The 8,099-nt window shown below is 47.1% G+C and overlaps 1 pseudogene; it reads right to left on the bottom strand.

Annotated features, from left to right (window-relative positions):
* Positions 1-294: 294 nt before the first annotated feature.
* On the bottom strand, positions 295-7,365 carry LOC101840163 (annotated as a pseudogene).
* Positions 7,366-8,099: the final 734 nt, after the last annotated feature.

The following is an 8,099-nucleotide window of genomic DNA, read 5'->3' as shown; positions in this document are numbered from 1 at the left end:
AGTAGCTGAGAATTTTGCATCTCGATATGTAGGCAACAGGAACTGAACTGTCTTACTGGGCATGGCTTAAGCACATATGAAACCTCAAAGTCAGCCTCCAGAGTGACATACTTCTTTCAACAAGGCCACACCTACTCCAGCAAGGTCAAACCTTCCAATGGTGCCACTCCCTTTGGGGGTCATTTTCTTTCAAACCACTACAACATCCTTCCTCTCAGAAGGTGAGATTTGTGCATTTAACATATGGTTTAGGTGCCTCAATATCATTCATGGGTGATCTTCAGAAATGTGTCTTCAAAGTGCCTGGATCCTAAAAGAGAAGAATTGTCAATAGTAACCAATGTTAGACAACAATATAAGACAACAGTAGATTTTATGCATAATACCTGATGGATAAAAGAACAACTGTGCTCAGGGTCTGAGGAAAAAAGTAACAGAGGAGGCTATGCGGGGGCTAAATCTTACATATGGTGTGGTTGTTAATCTCAACTTGATGAAAGCTAGACTGACCTGGGAGATGGGCCTCTGAGCTTGCCTGTGCAGAATTTTATTGCACTAGGTTCATTGTGGTGGGAAGATCAACCCACCATGGGTACACCATTCCCTGGTATGAAGTCTTGGACTACACAAAAAGGAGAAACAAGACCAGAAAGATGGCTCAATGGATAAAGGCATGGAAGGAAAGAAGAGGCGGCTGCAAGTTGTTTTCTGACCTCTTACATTTGTGCCATGGCGTGTATAGCCCTCACGTAAATGCTAAGAAATACTCTTAAAGGAGGAAATGACAGAAGCACACGTATTCGTAGCTCTCTGGTTCCTGATTGCAGATGCAGTGTGAAGAGTGGCTGCACTGACTTCCTTCCTCGCTACGATTGTCCTGGAACCTGAACTATAAACCCTTCCTCCTAGTTGGTGTTGCCAGGATATTTTATCACAGCGAAAGAAAAATTAACTAAGACTGATGGGATTTAAGGGACTATTCTTCTCTAGTCCCCAGTCCCATCAATGTTTATTTTTCTTTCTTTTTTTCTATTTATTCTTCTCTCACACAGTACATCCTGACCACAGTTTCCCCTCCACTACTCCCAGTCCTCTCTCCTCCTCCCCCAGATCCACTCCTTCTCTGTTTCCCTTCAGGAAAGAACAGACCTCCTAAGCTCAGGGGTTAAGAGCAATGTCCCGTTAATGTATATAAACGTCCCCAGGTAACAGGTGGTATTTATGTGCTGTGAGTAAACTGCCTAAACCCTTTGCACCTGAGTTTCCTTAGTTAACAAACTAATAACATGTCTGAAAGGATTTACGAAGTTCATGAGACATAACTCCAGCAAAATGTTTGGCAAATGGTAGAATTTCAGCAAATCTTAGCTCCTTGCCCATTTCCTGATACATGCATTCTGTCAACTGGGGAGTTAATCATCTTAGTGAGATGATCTGCTAAAAGCCACTGTTTAGCATTGTTGGATGTGGTTGTTTTCTGAAAATTCAGACAGTATTTCAGATGGAATACAAGTCTGTTAATCAACAACAGGCAACTCTTTAAGTTCTGGAATTGCTGTGAAAGCCCAACATTGATGTGAATAAATCATAAATAGTTTCCATCTAGTGAGGTAAGAGAACCATCAGGCCTGGTGGTAGATGACTTAAACCCAAGCACTCTGAAGGCAGAGGCAGGCAGAACTCTGTGAATTCAGGGCTAGCCTCTGCTACATAGTAAGGCTCTGTCTCAGCAAACAACAGCAAAAGAGTTGGGAGAGTCATCTCTCTGTGTCTGTGTATAAAGCAGCTGAATGACCCCAAAACTCCTGATCCCCGTTTCTGAGACCTGCCTGCATAAGTGGTAGCCATGACACCCACGCCCCTGACTTTTCACTATGACCTCATGTGGTTAATTTTAGCCACTACACCAGAGTTATAAAAAGTAATTAAGAACAAAATCAGGAGATTTTGCTGCCTTGAATTGAAGACAGCAGGAAGAGAGCCTGCCGCTGGGCCTGGCTTGGGCATTGAAACCTGAAAGCCTATTTCCAGTAACACATTTCCTCCAGAAGGCCACAAATCCTAATTCTTTCAAATGTGCCATTCCCCGTGACTAAGGATTCACACTTATATCCTTTCAAATGTACCAATACCCGGGACCAAGTATTCAAACTTACGAACCTTCCTGGGCATTCTCTTTCACACCACCGCACATACCACCAATGCAAGTGGACTTAGTAAGTTTATTTTTAAGTCTAGTGGGCACTGGACTGGAGAAGTAGGTTTGAGAGAGTCACTATATAATGGTAGAATTCTGTCTTTTTAATTAAAAGACCACAAAGGTCGAGGCTGCCGCTTAGTGGGAGAGTGCTTGCCTGCCATCCTCAAGGTCCTGAATTTGGTCTTCTGCACTGCTTCAATCAACCCAAACACCAAGACCTTGCAGCAACATATTAAACCATGACATTAGTAGCATGTTAAAGCATAAAATTAGCAGATCCCTTTAGGTAGAAATTTCTAATGTCCATCATATTAAAGATATTTTTGATCTGTTAGAGCTAGGAGCCTCTCAGACACCCATTGATAGAGAAAGGAGATCTTCCAGGAAGCCATTGGCGTCTGCTCCATGCTTATTCATCTCCCTTCTAGGTGTGCATTCGTAACCTTTTCCTTTAACGACACTCCAGCTGAGCTGTCCCTCCAAGGCTTTCATGGCCTCTGATTGCTGCTATTTTCATTATTCTCCATCTTTCTGATGCTGTTCCATTGTCCCTTCTGTGGTTGCCCTTGTCTGACCTTCTAGTATTTTAATTAATGTTGCTTAATTATACTTGGCTCCCTGAGGCTTTTTAAAGGGTGAATGCCATGGAAGGAACTCAGTGAGTTCTCCAATCTCCTGCAGTTATCAAGAACTTTGTATCTAGGGGCACACCTAGTCATTTCTGTGATATCAGTCACACCACAGAAAAGTATAATGGGACATTTTGGAGATGAAGGGACCTGAAAAATAACTATTTTATTCTAGCCCTCAAGATGAGATTACATTCTCGGTATGGAGGAGGTGAAATTTTACTCTTTCTCTGTTGCTTATTTTGGAGGGGTGTTGCCAGGAATCAAGAATTAAATTAATACAACAGGTCAGAAGGCTAAAAGCATGCACATTTATCTATTTGTCTTACATGCCACAGTAACCTTTATAAGGAAATAGATAGACCCAGAGATACTGTTAAGAAATAAGTACCTGGTTTTCAATTCGATTCCATTGGTCTACCTGTCTATAAATAGAATGGAATCAAATTGAAAACCCTGATACTAACCCACACACATATGAACATCTGATCTTTGACAAAGAAGCTAAAAAATATACAATGGAATAAAGAAAGCATCTTCAACAAATGGTGCTGGCATAACTGGAGGCTGGCATGTAGACGAATGCGGATCGATCCATGTTTATCGCTATGCATAAAACTTAAGTCCAAATGGATCAAAGACCTCAACATAAACCCAGCCACACTGAACCTCTTAGAAGAGAAAGTGGGTGGTACCCTTGAAAGAATTGGTACAGGAGATAGCTTCCTGTACATAACACCAGTAGCACAGACAGTGAGATCAACAATGAATAAATGGGACCTCCTGAAACTGAGACGCTTCTGTAAGGCAAAGGACACAGTCAGCAAGACAAAAAGACAGCCCACAGAATGGGAAAAAATATTCACTAATCCCACATCTGACAGAGGGTTGATCTCCAAAATTTACAAAGAACTCAAGAAACAAGTCTCCAAAACACCAAAGGATCCAATTAAAAAGTGGGCTGCAGAACTAAATAGAGAATTTTCAATAGAAGAGTCTAAAATGGCTGAGAGGCACTTGAGAAAGTGCTCAACATCCTTAGGCATCCGGGAAATGCAAATCAAAACAACTCTGAGATACCATCTCACTCCTGTCAGAATGGCTAAAATCAAAAACACCAATGACAATTTATGCTGGAGAGGATGTGGTGAAAGGGGAACACTCCTCCATTGCTGGTGGGAGTGCCAACTGGTTCAGCCACTTTGGAAATCAGTATGGAGATTCCTCAGAAAAATGGGAATAAACCTACCACAAGACCCAGCAACTCCACTCTTAGGCATATATCCAAAAGATGCCCATTCATACAACAAGGATGTCTGTTCCACTATGTTCATAGCAGCATTATTTGTAATAGCCAGAACTTGGAAGCAACCTAGATGCCCCTCAGCCAAAGAGTGGATAGAGAAAATGTGGTACATTTACACAATGGAGTACTATTCAGCAGAAAAAAAAACCACAATGGAATCCTGAGATTTGCAGGCAAATGGATGGCACTAGAAGAAACCATCCTGAGTGAGGTAACCCAGTCACAAAAAGAGAAACACAGCATATACTCTCTCATATATGGATTTTAGGCATAGATCTGGGGAGTGCCAGCCTACAGTCCCATGGCCAGAGAGTCTGGAAAACAGAACCTTCATTCAGTGGCTGATGGAAGCAGAGGCAGACTCCCACAGCTAAACTCTGAGCTGAAATCAAGGAATCCAGTGACAGAGAGGGAGGACTGATGACCAAAGGAGTTAAGGCTGGGCTGGTTTAACCCCAGAAGCAGCTGACCTGACAAGGGTTAACTCTTGAATCCCAGGCTGATGCCTGGGAATCCAACATGGGACTGATCAAGACCCCCTGAATGTGGGTGTCAGTGAGGAGGCCTAGGTAATCTATTGAGCCTTGGGCAGTAGATCAGTATTCATCCCGAGTATACACATGGACTTTGAATTCCCATTCAACAATGTGAGATGCACTCTCACCCTGAACTCTTGGGGGAGGGTCTGGACCCTGCCCTGGATAAAATGACAGACTGTGGACACCCCCATGGAGGGCCTCACCCTCCCTGGGGAAATGAGGGGATAATGGGGGAGTTGGGGGGGAGGGCACGGGAGGGGGGGGAGGGAAAGGGAGAGGGACCTGGAACTGACTTGTGAACCAACCATGTTTCTAATCTAAATTTAAACATAAAAATAAAAAAACAATAATTTTCGAAAACTCACAGTCACTGTTGGCTTTTCTGTAGTGGGCACGTTCAGCGCCATGAGGCAACGGCACATGTTGGCATAAGCCACAGAGAAACTGGGCTCTGAAATGGCTTTCTCAAGATGAGGTCAGTAACTCCTGTGAGGTGTTCCTCGGTGTCAGTGGCCAGCTATGTCACCTGCTTCATCAGCTGCCGGAGCATTTGGGGCGTCAGCTGGTTCCAGATAGAGCGCACCCTGTGGAACAGGTCCTGGGTTTTGCTTCCATCCACATCCTCTTCCCGGCGATCCTCATCAGCAGCTGTCCGTTTGCTATTGGGTTTCCAAGTCTTCTCAGCCATGTTCAGTTTTAAGTCTTCAGTCATTATCACGAATGAAATGAACTTGCATGTTTCCTTTCGTGGGCCCTGCTGATAGCACCTGGGTCCCAGGCCAGACTGCAGCCCTCGGGACAGCTCCGCACCTGGAGCACCTCTTGGGGGCCCACGGCTGTTGAGGGTTGGTCGGCCAAGGTTGGCAAAGGATGGAGTGAAATCTGGGCCACAGTTTATGCCAGGTAGTCTGAGGGATCCAGTTGCCGAAGTGGTGTTTTATTGGCCTTGTCCAGGCCCACATCGGGGATATGGGGCAATGCTTCTGGTTTCTGCACCTGGCAAAGATAAACTGAGAGCCCAGCAAGACGTCCCTGTCATAGTGCTTCTTCTCCTCAAGGTTCAGAGGCTTCCCCTGATCTGACTTGTATTCGTGCTTCTCTTCCCCAGGCGGGATGTTCTCAGCACTGTGAATTTTGTCTTCCTTAGAGTCCCGGGTTTCATCTGCTTCCTCAGGTTGTGGGGGTGCAGTGCTGCCCTCTGACTGGGTTTGGGGTGCTGCCTGTGGGAGGCTGATTCTCTACCTCTGGTACTGCTGGGTCCACCTCCTTGAGGGCATCCAGAAGGTCACCCACAGCCTCCTTCTTATTTGGCTCTTTAACTTTCTGCCTCCTCTTTGGCACAGATACTGCCACTTGGGTGGCTGCAGCCACCTCTAAATTCTGACAGAATTGGGCTGGGACAGGGGGGCTGTCAAGGGGGAGGTCCTCGGCTCCCTTTCACTCTCAGCTTCCCTGCCTTATTCTTCCTCTATTTCTTCCTCCTGAGCAGGAGAAGTCTCTGAAGGAGACACAGGTGTTGTGGCACAAAGAATGGTGCCTTGTGTCATGGATGAAGAAACCTCCCTGGCTGGTTCCTCTGGCTCCCTGACCGGCCTTAAGTCCACGGGTGGTGGTGAGGGGGCTCCATTATGCAGTTCCTCAGGTTGGGCAGTTGGAGCAATGGGCACAGGCGACTCAGAAGCGCAAGCTGAAAGAGGAGGAGAAGCTGGATCTATGCTTGACTCCACCTCTGGCTTCAGATCCTCAGTTGGGACCATGCCTTTGGGCTCATGAGTTTCTGCCCCATGAGGCGCCAGGGCCGTGGAAACCTGGAGAGGACTGGAAGAGAACTCAGATTCTGGAAAGGGTCTGCTGAGTGTCACTTCTGCTTCCAGTATGGGTTCAGTAAGAGTGGGCTCTTCAGACAGGCAATACGGCTCTCCAGTTTCACAAGACATGGGAGTCGATTCTTCTACAGACATTTGTATCATCGCCGCTGTCATAGTGTCCCCAGGAATAGAGAGGACTCCAAGATTAGACTCAGACCCGGGTTCCAAAATTGAGGTTGGTGATGGGGTTGGAGAAGTCGATGAAGGCTGAGATTCTGAGTCCTCGCTGATCCCCAATAGCTGCTCCCTGTGATCGGTCATCTGGCCGGATAATAACAGCAACCTGAGGCGACTCCCCATTAGGCTGAGGCTCCAGACCTCCTCCCGTCTGGGGATGAGTGGGTGTAGAGGCAGTGTGAGCTCCAGACATGATCTCTTCTGTGATATCCTTCCCTCCTTGGTTTGGGTCTCGGATTCGGATAGTTTTGCGCTCCTCTTAGGAGCAATCTGGGGTGGTTGTTCATCAGAAATGGAGCAGGAGCAGCTGCACACCTTGGGCTGGATACTAGGCACCAGCATAGGTCCCAAACTCAGTAGGGCTTGCACCCAGGGCTCCCGGCTGCACAGGGTACTGCACTGTTGGGACAACATATGTAGAACGCCCCTGTCCAGGGATATACTAGGCTCCTTGGGAGGCTGAATAGAATATCTGGGAAGGGATCATCATTATTTGGGATCCAGAAGGGTAGACATGGGCAGCTGGGCCAGGTCGGGCAGGGACTGCACTGTGCACTGGGGAGGCTGCACTGCTCGGGGGCGGGGCCCGGCTAGAGTAGAGGTGCTGGCCAGGCTGAGAAGGCCTGTTCATTTGTGCTGCTTGTGGCTTGCTAAACACCACCTGTGCAATCTGCCCTAAGGGAAACGCTGGCTGTGGGAGTCCAGGGGACCAGGCGGGTGGGGGGCCTGGGGCTGAGGAAACCAAGTCTATTTCATGACTTACAGGACCCTGGAAGGGAAAAGGAGCAGGGAGATACGTGCTGACCGGGACGTCCTTGCACAAGCGGCACAGAGCAAGCAAAGCCTTCTGCTCTAAGCCTGCTCTCACGGAACCCCTACCTGCTGTCCACATGAGTAGGTACGTGCTAGATCACTTTAGAGCTGACACGAGTCACTGTGACTTCACGTTAACCAATGAGGGTGTCTTGATTGGTGTGTCAATCTGATTGGCTCAGGATGCACACACAGCACGAGCTGAGTGGTCAAGAGGCAGTTGGTGCCAGTCTTGCGAGTGAAGGCAGAGCGTTCACTTCGCTGACACCAGTGCCAGTGGCAGTGCGCACAGACAGTGCTTGAAGCCGCAAATTGGAAGATGATTTTATGATCATCCGAAGCAACACCAGGTACAGCCTCATTGGCTGCTGTCTTCCAAGGCTATTTTGTTTTCATGGGACCCAGAATGCTCTCTTTGTCAAAAACTCTTTGTAGTATGGATTGGGCAACTGGACATTGTTCCTATTGGCTGACTCGTCAGGAACCCCAGCCTGGATTCTAAACCACCCAGTTCTCTGTCTCTTTTGTCTAAAGCGTCTGTGGTGGCTGAGACACCCAGGCTCCTTC

Source organism: Mesocricetus auratus, unplaced genomic scaffold (genome assembly GCF_017639785.1).
Source record: "Mesocricetus auratus isolate SY011 unplaced genomic scaffold, BCM_Maur_2.0 Super-Scaffold_100024, whole genome shotgun sequence".
NCBI classification, from domain to species: Eukaryota; Metazoa; Chordata; class Mammalia; order Rodentia; family Cricetidae; genus Mesocricetus; species Mesocricetus auratus.
This window is presented reverse-complemented; position numbering and strand designations above follow the sequence as displayed.